Source organism: Mesoplodon mirus, assembly GCF_964341445.2.
Source record: "Mesoplodon mirus genome assembly, chromosome: 1".
Lineage (NCBI taxonomy): Eukaryota > Metazoa > Chordata > Mammalia > Artiodactyla > Ziphiidae > Mesoplodon > Mesoplodon mirus.
The window spans coordinates 101,567,598-101,583,158 of NC_138976.1; positions in this window are offsets into that span (position 1 = coordinate 101,567,598).

Below are 15,561 nucleotides of genomic sequence, written 5' to 3' on the forward strand. Positions count from 1 at the left end.
TCCAAACAAATTTTGAAATTTTTCATTCTCGTTCTGTGAAAAATGCCAGTGGTAGTTTGATAGGGATTGCATTGAATCTGTAGATTGCTTTGGGTAGTAGAGTCATTTTCACAATATTGATTCTTCCAATCCAGGAGCATGGTATATCTCTCCATCTGTTTGTATCTTCTTTAATTTCTTTCATCAGTGTCTTATAATTTTCTGCATACAGGTCTTTTGTCTCCTTAGGTAGGTTTATTCCTAGATATTTTATTCTTTTTGTTGCAATGGTAAATGGGAGTGTTTTCTTGATTTCACTTTCAGATTGTTCATCATTAGTGTACAGGAATGCCAGAGATTTCTGTGCATTAATTTTGTATCCTGGTACTTTACCAAATTCATTGATTAGCTCTAGTAATTTTCTGGTAGTCTCTTTAGGATTCTCTATGTACAGTATCATGTCATCTGCAAACAGTGACAGCTTTACTTCTTTTCCAATTTGGATTCATTTTATTTCCTTTTCTTCTCTGATTGCTGTGGCTAAAACTTCCAAAACTAAGTTGAATAAGAGTGGTGAGAGTGGGCAGCCTTGTCTTATTCCTGATCTTAGTGGAAATGGTTTCAGTTTTTCACCATTGAGGATGATGTTGGCTGTGGGTTTGTCATATATGGCCTTTATTATGTTGAGGAAAGTTCCCTCTATGCCTACTTTCTGCAGGGTTTTTATCATAAATGGGTGTTGAATTTTGTCAAAAGCTTTCTCTGCATCTATTGAGATGATCATATGGTTTTTCTTCTTCAATTTCTTAATATGGTGTATCACATTGATTGATTAGAGAATATTGAAGAATCCTTGCATTCCTGGAATAAATCGCAATTGATCATGGTGTATGATCCTTTTAATGTGCTGTTGGATTCTGTTTGCTAGTATTTTGTTGAGGATTTTTGCATCTATGTTCATCAGTGATATTGGCCTGTAGTTTTCTTTCTTTGTGACATCCTTGCCTGGTTTTGGTGTCAGGTTGATGGTGGTCTCGTAGAATGAGTTTGGGAGTGCTCCTCCCTCTGCTATATTTTGGAAAAGTTTGAGAAGAATAGGTGTTAGCTCTTCTCTAAATGTTTGATAGAATTCGCCTGTGAAGCCACCTCGTCCTGGGCTTTTGTTTGTTGGAAGATTTTTAATCACAGTTTCAATTTCAGTGCTTGGGATGGGTGTATTCATATTTTCTATTTCATCCTGAGTCAGTCTTGGCAGGTTGTGCATTTCTAAGAATTTGTCAATTTCTTCCAGGTTATCCATTTTATATAGCATAGAGTTTCTTGTAGTAATCTCTCATGATCTTTTGTATTTCTGCAGTGTCAGTTGTTACTTCTCCTTTTTCATTTCTAATTCTATTGATTTGAGTCTTCTCCCTTTTTTTCTTGATGAGTCTGGCTAATGGTTTATCAATTTTGTTTATCTTCTCAAAGAATCAGCTTTTAGTTTTATTGATCTTTGCTATTGTTTCCTTCATTTCTTTTTCATTTATTTCTGATCTGATTTTTATGATTTCTTTCCTTCTGCTAATTTTGAGGTGTTTTTGTTCTTCTTTCTCTAATTGCAGGTGCAAGGTTAGGTTGTTTATTCGAGATGTTTCCTGTTTCTTAAGGTGGGATTGTATTGCTATAAACTTCCCCCTTAGAACTGCTTTTGCTGCGTCCCATAGGTTTTGGGTCATCGTGTCTCCATTGTCATTTGTTTCTAGGTATTTTTTAATTTCCTCTTTGATTTCTTCAGTGATCACTTCATTATTGAGTAGTGTATTGTTTAGCCTCCATGTGTTTGTATTTTTTACAGATCTTTTCCTGAAATTGATGTCTAGTCTCATAGCATTGTGGTTGGAAAAGATACTTGATACAATTTCAATTTTCTTAAATTTACCAAGGCTTGATTTGTGACCCAAGGTATGATCTATCCTGGAGAATGTTCCATGAGCACTTGAGCAAAATGTGTATTCTGTTGTTTTTGAATGGAATGTCCTATAAATATCAATTAAGTCCATCTTGTTTAATGTATCATTTAAAGCTTGTGTTTCCTTATTTATTTTCATTTTGGATGATCTGTCCATTGGTGAAAGTGGGGTGTTAAAGTCCCCTACTATGATTGTGTTACTGTCGATTTCCCCTTTTATGGCTGTTAGTATTTGCCTTATGTATTGAGGTTCTCCTATGTTGGATGCACAAATATTTACAATTGTTATATCTTCTTCTTGGATCGATCCCTTGATCATTATGTAGTGTCCTTCTTTGTCTCTTGTAATAGTCTTTATTTTAAAGTCTATTTTGTCTGATATAAGAATTGCTACTCCAGCTTTCTTTTGATTTCCATTTGCATGGAATATCTTTTTCCATCCCCTTACTTTCAATCTGTATGTGTCTCTAGGTCTGAAGTGGGTCTCTTGTAGACAGCATATATATGGGTCTTGTTTTTGTATCCATTCAGCCAATCTGTGTCTTTTGGTGGGAGCATTTAGTCCATTTTCATTTAGGGTAATTATTGATATGTATGTTCCTATTCCAAATTCCTTAATTGTTTTGGGTTCGTTATTGTAGGTATTTTCCTTCTGTTGTGTTTCTTGCCTAGAGAAGTTCCTTTAGCGTTTGTTGTATAGCTGGTTTGGTGGTGCTGAACTCTCTCAGTTTTTGCTTGTCTGTAAAGGTTTTAATTTCTACATCAAATCTGATTGAGATCCTTGCTGGGTAGAGTAATCTTGGTTGCAGGTTTTTCTCCTTCATCACTTTAATTATGTCCTGCCACTCCCTTCTGGCTTGTAGAGTTTCTGCTGAGAGATCAGCTGTTAACCTGATGGGGATTTCCTTGTGTGTTATTTGTTGTTTTTCCCTTGCTGCTTTTAATATGATTTCTTTGTATTTAATTTTTGACCGTTTGATTAATATGTGTCTTGGCGTATTTCTCCTTGGATTTATTCTGTATGGGACTCTCTGTGCCTCCTGGACTTGATTAACTATTTCCTTTCCCATATTAGGGAAGTTTTCAACTATAATCTCTTCAAATATTTTCTCAGTCCCTTTCTTTTTCTCTTCTTCTCCTGGAACCCCTATAATTCGAATGTTGGTGTGTTTAATGTTGTCCCAGAGGTCTCTGAGACTGTCCTCTGTTCTTTTCATTCTTTTTTCTTTATTTTGCTCTGCATCAGTTATTTCCACTATTTTATCTTCCACCTCATTTATCCGTTCTTCTGCCTCAGTTATTCTGCTACTGATCCCATCTAGAGTATTTTTCATTTCATTTATTGTGTTTTTAATCGATGCTTGATTCATCTTTAGTTCTTCTAAGTCCTTGTTAACTGTTTCTTGCATTTTGTCTATTCTATTTCCAAGATTTTGGATCTTGGAAATAGAATCTTGGATCAGCTTTACTATCATTATTCTGAATTCTTTTTCAGGTAGACTGCCTATTACCTCTTCATTTGTTAGGTCTGGTAGGTTTTTATCTTGCTCCTTCACCTGCTGTGTGTTTTTCTGTTTTCTCATTTTGCTTATCTTACTGTGTTTGGGGTCTCCTTTTTGCAGGCTGCAGATTCGTAGTTCCCGTTGTTTTTGGTGTCTGTCCCCAGTGGCTAAGGTTGTTTCAGTAGGTTGTGTAGGCTTCCTGGTGGGGGGGACTAGTGCCTGTGTTCTGGTGGTTGAGGCTCGATCTTGTCTTTCTGGTGGACAGGTCCACGTCTGGTGGTGTGTTTTGGGGTGCCTGTGGCCTTATGATGTTTTTAGGCAGCCTCTCTGCTAATGGGTGGGTTTGTGTTCCTGTCTTGCTAGTTGCTTGGCATAGGGTGGCCAGCACTGTAGCTTGCTGGTCGTTGACTGAAGCTGGGTGCTGGTGTTGAGATGGAGATCTCTGGGAGATTTTCGCCACTTGATATTATGTGGAGCTGGGAGGTCTCTTGTGGACCCATGTCCTGAAGTTGGCTCTCCCACTTCAGAGGCACAGCACTGACTCCTGGCTGCAGCACCAAGAGCTTTTCATAATGTAGAGAACATATCATGGGAAGCACATAGACAGTTGTTAAGGTACTCCACTGTATGATAAAGTTCTTGAATTATTACATTGTAAACCGGTCCAGGGAGGAAGGCGCCATCCGGGAGCGCATAAGGGCTGCGCGGCACAGGCGGCAGGCAGGGCCAAGCGCTGGCGGCAGCGCTGTCCTAGGAGAGCTACTGGAGCCGGGGGACGCCGAGGCGGTGGGGGCGCGGGGCCCTCTTTTTGTGTCTTAATGAACAAAGGATAACTGAGACTTTTTTGAAGTCTTTGCTTGAGTTGAAGACACAAAATGAAACCTGTACTCTTATAATATGTTCAGTTTATCAGTACACAAACTTATAAACTGTGAATTTCCCTGAAGTTATTATACTATTTAGAAGATGTTTGCTTAGACGTTTACATAAAACCAAACAATTGTGGTCTATATGTCCAAATAATTTCCTTATCTCTTGCTGTCTCCATTTCAGTTTCCTGAGTTTCTGGGAAGGCCTGGTTTCCCCAAAGGAACAATTTCTGGTAGAAGTCTGAAGGTCTGACCCAAGAAAAAAAATCCAGTATAGCCAATGAATTGAGGACAAGAAGGTTTCCAGTCAGGAACATTTAATCTCATACATTACAATCACCTTAAGTAAGGTGTGCTGATAGCTGGATATGATTTAACTTCTTGGAAAAAGATGCATATATAACCTACCCCACAAGGAAGCTGTTCTCAATTCCCTTAGTGGTTGTGGTGTTTATCAGTGAGTGCCTTGGGAGAAGATGAATACAATAACAGTGTGATGTTTTTCTTTTCATTTTTAGCTCATTGTTGCCACGTACACTTGGTGATCTTGGTGCCTGTGGTTTAATCCCAGGAGGTTAGACATGTGGAACAGCACATTAACCCTTTTTAGTATATTCTCCCAAGACAAAGCATTTTTATAGGTTGTCTCCATGGTCTTCTAGTTGCTTATCAAAATTAAGCATCAAGTCTTCTAAGTGAGCAATAGCCCCAGTCAGTGTGAGGAAATCAACTTGGTTCTTATTGGGGCACAAATTCTTTGTCTTGGCACAAAGTGAGTTCACATAGGGAGTTAGAAGGAGAAGAATGGGGCATGCGAAAGGGGAGTTCTGTGTTCTCATTTACCTATGCATGTTGAAACTCCACTAACAGTTTTATTTTCATTAGCAATTTGTGATAAAAACTTAGGGTAAAGGGAATAATGAAGCTGTCCCATTATATGGCAGGACAAAAGACAGTAGTGACATCAAAATCAGGGCCTATCCATCTCATTTGCAGTTATATACTCAGTGTTTAGCATAGCATTTGACCCCTCATCAGTATTCAATAAGAAGATGCGTGTTGAATGACTTAGGGATGAATTAATGAACGAAAAAAGTTAATATGGTAGAAAATGTGTTTGATCCTTGTATTTTCGTGTGTTGACTTCTGTATTTCAAGACCCAGCACTGTAACTGACACATAGAATATAAGTAGTAAAATTTGCTGAAAGAATGAATGAGTCCCCACAATTCTAAGAATAATTTTAAGACCAACACAGACCCCATATCTGCCAAGGTCTATGACAGAAGTATCCAGAGAAGAAAGCCTGATCTCAGCTAGTGGTAGAGCTGACAGAATTTATCTAGTTTTAATAATTTACAGCTCATCCCATTACATCTAGGAATAGTACCTACGTGAGACATACAATTAAATGTCGACTGAAAAAAAATGCACAACCTAAAAGTTGAGAATTATGTTTTATTTGGAGGACATACTGAGGACTTAAATCAGGAGACAGCGTCTCAGATAGCTCTGAGGGACTGTTCTGAAGAGGTAAGGGAGGGCACAGGATATTTAGGGGTTCTTGCAAAAAAAAAAAAACCAGGTAGTTGGAACATCAAAAGATTACTGTTAAGTAAAGAAACTAGACATCTTAAGTTAATAAATTTAGTACTTTTCTATATATGGTGAGATGCAAGAATCTGGTCTCGGAAATCATTCCCTTGATATGCACTTTAATTATCTAGGGCCAGTATCCTGTTTTCTCCATCCTGAATCCCCTCAGGGTGCAGCATCGGGGGTGGCTTCAGTGGCTGATGTCTTGATGGCTCTAACATCCTTTGTTACTGATACCGCAGGCTACATTCTTTGTCCACGTAAATGACTTGAATATGGATAGTAAATCTGTGGATTTGCAAAACGTAATTCTTGGAGCATTTTTAGAAGGACAAAGTTAAGGGCAATTTCAGAATCACTAGCAGCTAAAATTTCTATTTATACTTTTCCACCGGTAGGTAGTAATCTGCTGTTGCTATCTTCAGTATTCCCAAGGGATAACAAAAGCCATTTAATTCAAGAAAGAAATGTAAACTTTAGCACAATGCAACTTCCACAAAACCAAACACACAAACACACACCCAACTCTCGCAGATATGAAGTAATAATCTAAAATAGAATCCTGGAACTAATTGTAAAAAAAGAGCAAATGTACTCATATTGGATTTTATTCTTTTATTAATGTTTGATATATATATATATATATATATATATATATATATGTATTTATTAATACAATTCAGAGTTGCTTTATGGAGAAATAGCTTTGTACGAATATTGTCTTTGTATGTGTTTATCAATAATGTATGAGATTGTCTCCTATGCTCCTTTTCCTTTATTCTCTTGCAGGCAGTAGATGTAGTTATCAGTTGTTTTTAAAATTTCTAGGCAGCCAAAGGACTAGTATCACTTAAATAAAGAAGGCAAATTGTCCCAAAGTAGGAACAATTTTCCTTCATTATGGCACATAAAGTCCTCCTATGAAGGGGGAAGAATTTCATAGCTAAAAGCTTTCAACTACAGAAGATTTATGAGTAACTATGTATGTTGTTTCAAAGTGGGCTCTCTATAATTAATGTCTAGGGGTTATCTTTGGTATATAATGGATTTTGATTTTTTAAATATTATTAGATAATATACAAAAGAATATATTTAATTGTATGTAAGTTATGAGAAATAATAAAAACTCCTGCAAACACACCACCAAAACTAAGAACCAGAATCAAAACTGCTGAGTCTTCTCTCTGTTCTCTACCCTGATCCCACCTTCCTGATTTCACCAAAGAAATCACTCTGATCTTGGCTTTATGTTGAACATCCACATAATTTTTATCTGATTTTAATTATTATTGAGATTTATAAAATTGATATCATACTTTAGTCTTCTGTGCTTGCTTTTTTTACTCAACATTATGTTTCTAAGGTTCATCCACTTTACTTTAACTAGTGTTCATTCATTTGTACTACTGTATAATATTTTATTGTATAAATACAAGAAAATGTGTTTATTATTCTATTAATGATATTTGGGTTGTTTGGGGCCTATTACAGACAGTACTTCCATGAACATTTATTTTAATGTTTCCTGGTACACATGTGCAAGATTTAACATAAGTAAAAGAGTAGACATACTAAGAGTAGAATTGCTGAGGTGTAGGGAATTCAAATATTCAACTTTAAAAATTCATGTCAAAATGTTTTCCAAAGTTATGGAATCAATTTTCAGCCCTTTTGCTCTATAGCTTCACCAGTTAGAATGGCCATTCTAGTCTTTTATTCCTTGTATTAGTCTGCTCAGGTTGTCCTAGCAAAATACCTCAGATTCAGTGGCTTAAAAAACAAGAGATTTATCTTCTCACAGTTCTGGAGGCTGGAAGTCCAGGCTCAAGATGTTGGCAGTTTTGGGTCCTCCTGAGGCCTCTGTCCTTGACTTGCAGATGACCACTGCTTCCTTGCCATGTCCTCACATGGCCTTTTCTCTGTGTGTATACATCCCTCTTATCTCTTTCTCTTCTTACAAGGACACCAGTCATATCAGTTAGGGCCCCACCATTATGACCTCATTTAACCATAATTATGTTTTTAAAGTCCCTGTCTCCAAACAGCCACATTGGGAGATGGGGCATCAACATACGAATTTTAGGGAACACGATTCAGTCCATAACAATTTTAATTTGTATTTCCCTAATTACTGATAGGCTGAGAATCCTTTCAGTTGTTTAATAGTTGCCTATGTTTCCTATTCTGTGAAGTCCAGAGAATATCTTTTGCCCATTTTTCTACTGTTTATCTTTTTCTTACTTATTTGTATTGTTTTTTAAATACAAGCAAATAATCTTTGGTCAGCTATATATGACACAAATAAGTTATTTCATACCTTCTAACTTTATTAATGTTGTCTTGTGATAAATAGCGGCTCTCAATTTTAATGAAATCAAATTTATCTTTTAGCTTAGTGTCTTTTTGTTCTACTTAAAATGTCCTTCCTTAGTTTAATGCTACCCAGATATAGTATATTTTCTTCTGAAAGTTCTAGTGTATCTTTGTTTTATATTCAAGCCATTAATGCACTTACAATCGACTCGTCTGTATTATCCAATTTCTTTGTTTTCTTATGAATAATTAAGTTTTCCAGGACCCTTTTGGAATGAATGGATTTTTTAGGTGTGTCTGAGCTGTTCTTGACCATTCACATAAATTTCAGAATAGGCAATCCTGTAAAACCTCTATTAAGTATTTTTATTGTAATTGTATTGACTATATAAATTAAGTTGGGGGAAACTTACACCATTATTATGAGTCTTTTCTATCCATAAACAAGATGTACCTCTCCATTTATTTAAGACTTCTTTAATATCTTTCAATAAGGTTTCATTTTCTCCATAAATGTCTTGCACATTTTTATTCAGATTTATTCCTAGGTAGTTTTTTTTTCCATTTTAAATAATTTTTAAGCTCTCTCTTTGTTCCTGGATTATAGAAATCCAATAGATTTTTGCATCTTGAGCTTATATCTAGCCATCTTGCTAATATTGTTTTTTAGTAAGAGAGGATTTTCTTAGCAAAGAGGAATAAATGTAAAATTAAATAAAAAGGTTATGGGTCAGCTCTGGTCAATAGAACTTTCCATGATAATGGAAATGTTCTTAGTGCTGTCAAAAACTACAGCCATTAGTCACATGTGTTTTTAAATTTTTAAATGTAAGTTCAATAAAATTAAAATTTCAGTTCCTAAGTCAAACTTGCCCACATTTCAAGTATTTAATAGCCACTTGTGACTAATGGACACTATACTGGACATTGTATCTCTAGACTATTAGACTGTGAAGCCATGGTGTCCCGGGATTTTATCTTTGTCAATGGCATAGTGAGATCTTTCATGTGACAGTTATTCTGTTATTAAAAAGAGAAGTTACTTAACCTAGTCATCCCTAACTTTTTGAAATAATCCAACATAGCTTTCACCATCCATGGATTTCTTGAATCATATTTATGTTTCTAAACTATTTCTTATGTCATGTGTTCACTTTGTAGCAAGTTCATTTTCCTAAAATGGCACATACCAAAGTATCAAGAGGTTCCCTTATTCCTGATAAGCTGTGATGGGATGAAGAAGCCCTTGTTACCCTGCCGATCTGATTTTTATTATAATCAGATGTTAATCTGTATCAGTCTCCATATTCAAAATTCACCTTCAAAATTATATGTTATTCACATGATGGTTGTCTTTATTTCATTTAGCTAGTATCATGACCTTATAAATGCAGTTTTGGTCATTTTCTACTAAAACCTCATATTTATCTGTGTGGAAACACATCTCCTACTTGTTTGCCCTCTTATAAACTCTTCCTGTAATTTAATCCTCATGAGCTTTATTTCCCCTAATTTTAATTACTTAATATTTTGTAAAACATTTAAGAGATCACTGGTATGCTCTTTTTTTCAATCATCTATACATTTAAACAGTGTGTTGCAATAAGAAATAGTACTGGTAATCATAAGACCAGAGTCCTAGTTTTACCCGTAAAAATGAACTATATGTGCATTTAAATAAGTTTTATGTAAGGTTATATAAGGTTTATCCTGATTCTAAAATTGTTATGATTATTTAGAAAATTATGTTTGAAATATGACATTATTCAAAACCTATAGAGGTTTGAAATCTATTAAAAATCTACAAAGAATTCAACTATTTCACCTTTCTCCCTGATTTGATATTAAACTGTAATCCTTCATCTTTCACTTACAGCAGGCTGTAGTTGCTGTTGACACAAAGACAAAATATAATGTCTAAATATTGTGTACTTGTTTTTTAAATGAATACTTTTGTTTAAAATTGTCTTTTACATAGATTCTTGATTCCCTTTTCACAACTTTTCCATTCCCCATGCTACTGCAATCAATCACTCATGATAGAAAATTATTCTCTTTTCTGTTTGCTAAAGCTCTTTTTAAAATACCAAGTTTCAAATGATCATCAATTCAAGAAACTTTGGGAAATGAACCTCATAATTTCCAGAATGAATATTTTGTTTCACTGGCTACCAGGACACCATCCTCTCCTAGATTTCTCCCCTCCTCACTCACCATTCCTTGGCAGTCTCCCTTGGTGATGCCTCCCATCCCTCAACGTCTGTTAGAATGCCCTAAGGCTCATTCCTGGCCCCCTTCACTCTGCATCTACCTTAACTACTCATGAGTTTTAATCTAGTCCCATTACTTTAATGGGAAGATGACTTATGACTCCCCAATTCATACTTCTAGCCCTAAGCACTCACCTAACCTCCAGACTCCTAATTCCAATTTGCCACTAAATATCTCCAATCTATGCATAATAGACATTTCAAACTTAGCAAATAAAACTAAATATTTTGCTTTGATCCATCCATTTCACTCCCGTTTTTCCTGGTTCCATAACTCATCTAGTTGCTCAGGCCAAAAATGTTAGATTCATCCTTAAACTCTCACTTTCCCACAATTCCTGTGTCCAGTCCATCAGAAATTCTTGCCACTCTAACTTCAAAATACATCCTGAATCCACCTACCTCTCACCTTACTCTTGCCGTCTTTACTTACTCCAAGCCATCATTGCTTGCCTCATCTAATGCAATAGGCAGCCTCTTCCACAACCTCCTTGCTTCCTACCCTCTTGCCCCAATCATTAGAGTCTATAACCAATACAATAGCCAGAATAATCACAAAAAAAAACCATGAATCATATTACATTATTTCCCAAAACCTGTTCCCATCACTTTAGAATAAAAATTAAACTTTTTACCTGTCCCACATGCTTTATTCAGTATTTCTTCTGCCCTACTCTCCAAGCTCGTTTACTACTACTATTCTCTCACACACACATCCAGATTTTCTTTCTGCAGTGGCTTTCCCAACATCAGGGCCTTTGCACTTGCTATTCCCTAAAACCTGGAAGATTTTAAAAATCTGTAAGATTCCTCCAAGCAAGATCTTAGAAGGTATTTACATTTCATTTTGTAGAGACATTTGGTAGAAGACATTTTTGCAAAAGATAGATACATTTTACTTTGGCAGCTATTCACACATCTGGCAATTTCCAAGTTGGTTAAATAACAAATGTGAATTGATGAAGCTAAAATAAAAGAACTGTAGTTGGTGAGACCTATGTGTTTTAAACCGTGAACTTTGAGGAATTGTAGACATGCAAACTCCACCATGGTTTCAGTGTTAATGTGTGAGAATTAGCTAAGGTATTTTCCAAATACTCATTACTCTCTAAGGAACTTCTGAGCAGGAAATCAGAACAGGGCCTGTGGACCTGAATTTTATCTAGTACCACAGTTGATTCTGTTGCAGGTGGTTTTCAGTCAGCCCTTTGAGAGACACCAAGCTGGGGTATTTGCCCAGATATGATTACCAATGGTCATGCAAGTCACCAATGAGATACAATCGAGAATCAACAAATGACCGAAAAGAAGAAGAGGATCCAGTAAGGACCAGTAGAGACGCTATCCCAAGAACTCTTGGCTAGGAGTTTTACAAATCCATTCATATAAATGGATGATAGTTAACAGCCAAATGGCACTGCACATTTTTTTAAGTTGCTGAGTATTAAAGTGTATGGCTAAGCATCATAAGTTTTGTTAAATTATATTTTGGTTGCTATAAAATTAGGTGTACATTGTGTGTCATAGATGTAGGGATACAGATGTGTCAATATATATCGTTGTTTCAGTTCTTCAGCTGATACTTCATAATGTCTTTGCAACTTCTAAATGAAAGACCTCTTCAAATATTGTTTAGAAAGGAAAGATACCTGTTCATCCCTGTCCACCTCCCTTTCTTCATCCCCGCCCTTGTCCCTTCCCTTCTTTTTTTATATCTTTATTGGAGTATAACTGCTTTATAGTGTTGTGATCCCTTTCCTTCTTGAACAAATTAGTCCATTAAGTGAGGTAAAATAACCCTTTGTCAGCATGGGGGAGGTGGGCATTCAAGGAACCACATGACTTGGCATTGGGTCTCAGAGTCTGAGAAAGGGGAGAGGATGTCTGCATAAGGGAGCCTGGAGTTGACTGCTGAAGTCTGATTCGTGTGAAAGGGCATCCACATGAGGAAGTGGCCTTGGCAACCACTCTGTACAGATTGTCCTAACCCGTGCCAGGTGGAGAAAATGTGTGGATGGGAAAGTGGCAGCTACAAGAATTTACTTAAATACAGGAAGATTGATCAAATAATTAGGGGTATTAAGAATATGGTAATCTGTGTTATTTTAATATCTGTGGAGGGAGTTAAAATATGAAAAGGGCAAAAACTAGAATGAAAGGGTGTTGAAAGGGAATGGAGGATGTTAATGTGAACACATGATTTTCAATATAGAGACATTATAGAAAAAAACATAGACTATATGTATGCATATGTTTATGAATGTGTTTGTGAATATGTGTAAATGGTTATGAATATGTGTTTTCATATGTGTGTATGTATATATGTACATAAATCCCCTAGCTCTGCCTATTGAGAGTACCTGGGACCACTGCTTCCCAAGAGCAATGAATACACCTAGTGTCCACATCTTGGTTTCTAAATACAGCTCTCCAACTGAAGGAACTAAAGCTCTTTGGAGAAATGGATGATTCTAGAACCACTACAGGGAAAATATAAGATGACCCTAGAACATATTATTGTTTCAAGAAGTAAGGGATCAGCCATAAAAAGAAGCGAAATTGAGTTATTTGTAGTGAGGTGGATGGACCTAGAGTCTGTCATACAGAGTGAAGTATGTCAGAAGGAGAAAGACAAATACCATATGCTAACACATATATATGGAATCTAAAAAAAAATGTCATGAAGAACCTAGGGGTAAGACAGGAATAAAGACGCAGACCTACTAGAGAATGGACTTGAGGATATGGAGAGGGGGAAGGATAAGCTGTGACAAAGTGAGAGAGCGGCATGGACATATATACGCTACCAAACGTAAAATAGCTAGCTAGTGGGAAGCAGCCGCATAGCACAAGGAGATCAGCTCGGTGCTTTGTGACCACCTAGAGGTTTGGGGTAAGGAGGGTGGGAGGGAGTGAGACGCAAGAGGGAGGGGATATGGGGATGTATGTATATGTATAACTGATTCACTTTTTTATAAAGCAGAAGCTAACACACCATTGTAAAGCAATTATACTCCAATAAAGATGTTAAAAAAAAGAAGAAGGGAGATATCAAAGAATAATTGGGAAACATCAAAGGATACAGAAGCCAAACTGAAGGGGTTTCCACGGGACAAATCTTGAACAATCTAAGCCTCAAAATCAATAATGGTAGAAACGTATTATAGTCAATTGAATAAAATAGGAGTCTATGAGTTCATACTGATTTAAATAATTAAACTGAGTAAATTATGTTTGATGAGGAACAGGATATTTACATAATTACAAAGTGCCTTACCACAAAAATTATTAATAATGAAGGAGAAAAAAATAACTTTACAATGGAGAAGACTGGGTGATACACCTTAATCAAATGAGTAAAATAATATTCCAGTAAGGTTACAAGTTAAAAGTTTGCCGAAATTGTTTGATAGGAAGCAGTGAGAAGAACAGAGCTTCACCACTGTGTTATTCCTGCCAACTACACATATCCTGAATAATCATGAGACAAATACAAACAGCTAAATCCTACAAAATAGCTGATCCATATTCTTTAAAATTTTCTAGTTTATGAAATTCAAGGGAAGCCTGAGAAAATTTTCCAGATTAAAAAACTAAAGAGACAGGACAACTAAATGCAACATGCGACACTGGGCTGATCCTTTCAGTATGAAGGACATGATTGGGATAATTGACAAAACTTGAAAGGGGTCTGAGGATTAGTAGCTCTGTGGTCATGTGTCAGTGTTAATTTCCTTATTTTCATGATTATATTTGGATACATGTTTGTAGGAAATACTAGAGGATTTGGGGGAGACATTGCATTGTGTTGGCAACTATTCTCAAATGGTTTGGGAAATAAATTATATTTATTGTCATTTCAACCTTTCTTTAATTTTCGAGATTGTTAAAAGAAGGCAAACAAAGGAGAAGACCCCTGAGTCAGGTAACTCTCCTTTTCCTGGCGACTCCCATAGTTAAAAGCTCAGTTTACAATGGTGGTCAGTTTTTCAGTCTATTTGTGCTAATTTCTGTTACTAACAATATAGCATCTTATTTTCTATTTGAGGTTTTTGGATTTTTCCTAATTATGCTTTTGCTTTTTATTCTATCAAATGTCTATGAATTTGATAAAGTCCTCGGTATTAACACAAAATCAGTAAGATTCATAAAAATAAAAATAAGTTCTTGGAGAAATTTATAAATTTCTACCTGCATTCAAATTGGAGTAAGTTGGCAAGAAATTTATAAGGGGAAAATACTATAAGGAGCACTCCCATTCAGAAACTCAAAATGGTTGCACGTGTTTATCCTGTAAGAGGTCTGTGATGAAACAGCAGGATGAAGGCTATATGTCCAAACTTAAATGCAATCTTTTAAATCACCTTTCATGTCAGGCCATGTAAGAACTGGGCAATTCAAGAAGTAAAGTAGAACAATTCTTATTTTCAATAATTTCTTAGGTCAACACTTAGAATAATGAAAAACTTATCTTTAACTCCAAGAAATCTGGACAGTTATTAAAGCAAATGTGTTGTCCTACTGGCCTACACCTGGTTACAAACAGCAGTACGACTTCAGAAAACCCTGGACACTGAGTGGGTTTTCTAAATATAGCTTTTTCTTTCTATAAAGGTGTTTTACAAGAATGCTATCTTTTGTGAAAATGTGGCCTTTATAAAGGGTACACTAAGGTCTGTGACTTTTAGACCTAGAAAAGATTTGAAATATTTTCTTAGCCTGGGAATCCACATTTTAGAGGCGTAGAAAGACAAACCCAATGAAATTAAATATTTTGCCCACCATCAAATGGCAAACAAGCAATAACGACAGCACTCAAGCCTCTGTCTTCTAAATCCATTGAATGCAGCATAAATAGATTGCAATAACTGCTAATTTTCATTGTCCTCAACACTACATTTCTTCTGTGCCTTATCCCTCTTCTTTTAAGAGGGATGACAACATTATCTGCAAACTTTATCTATAACTATTTTTTTTTAAATTTTGCTGTTTTGTAACTCATTTTTGAAAAATTCTGTTTCTATGTTGAAAATGTGTAAGGACATTTACCTTCTTTCTTGAAACACCTTTGCCTGCATTTA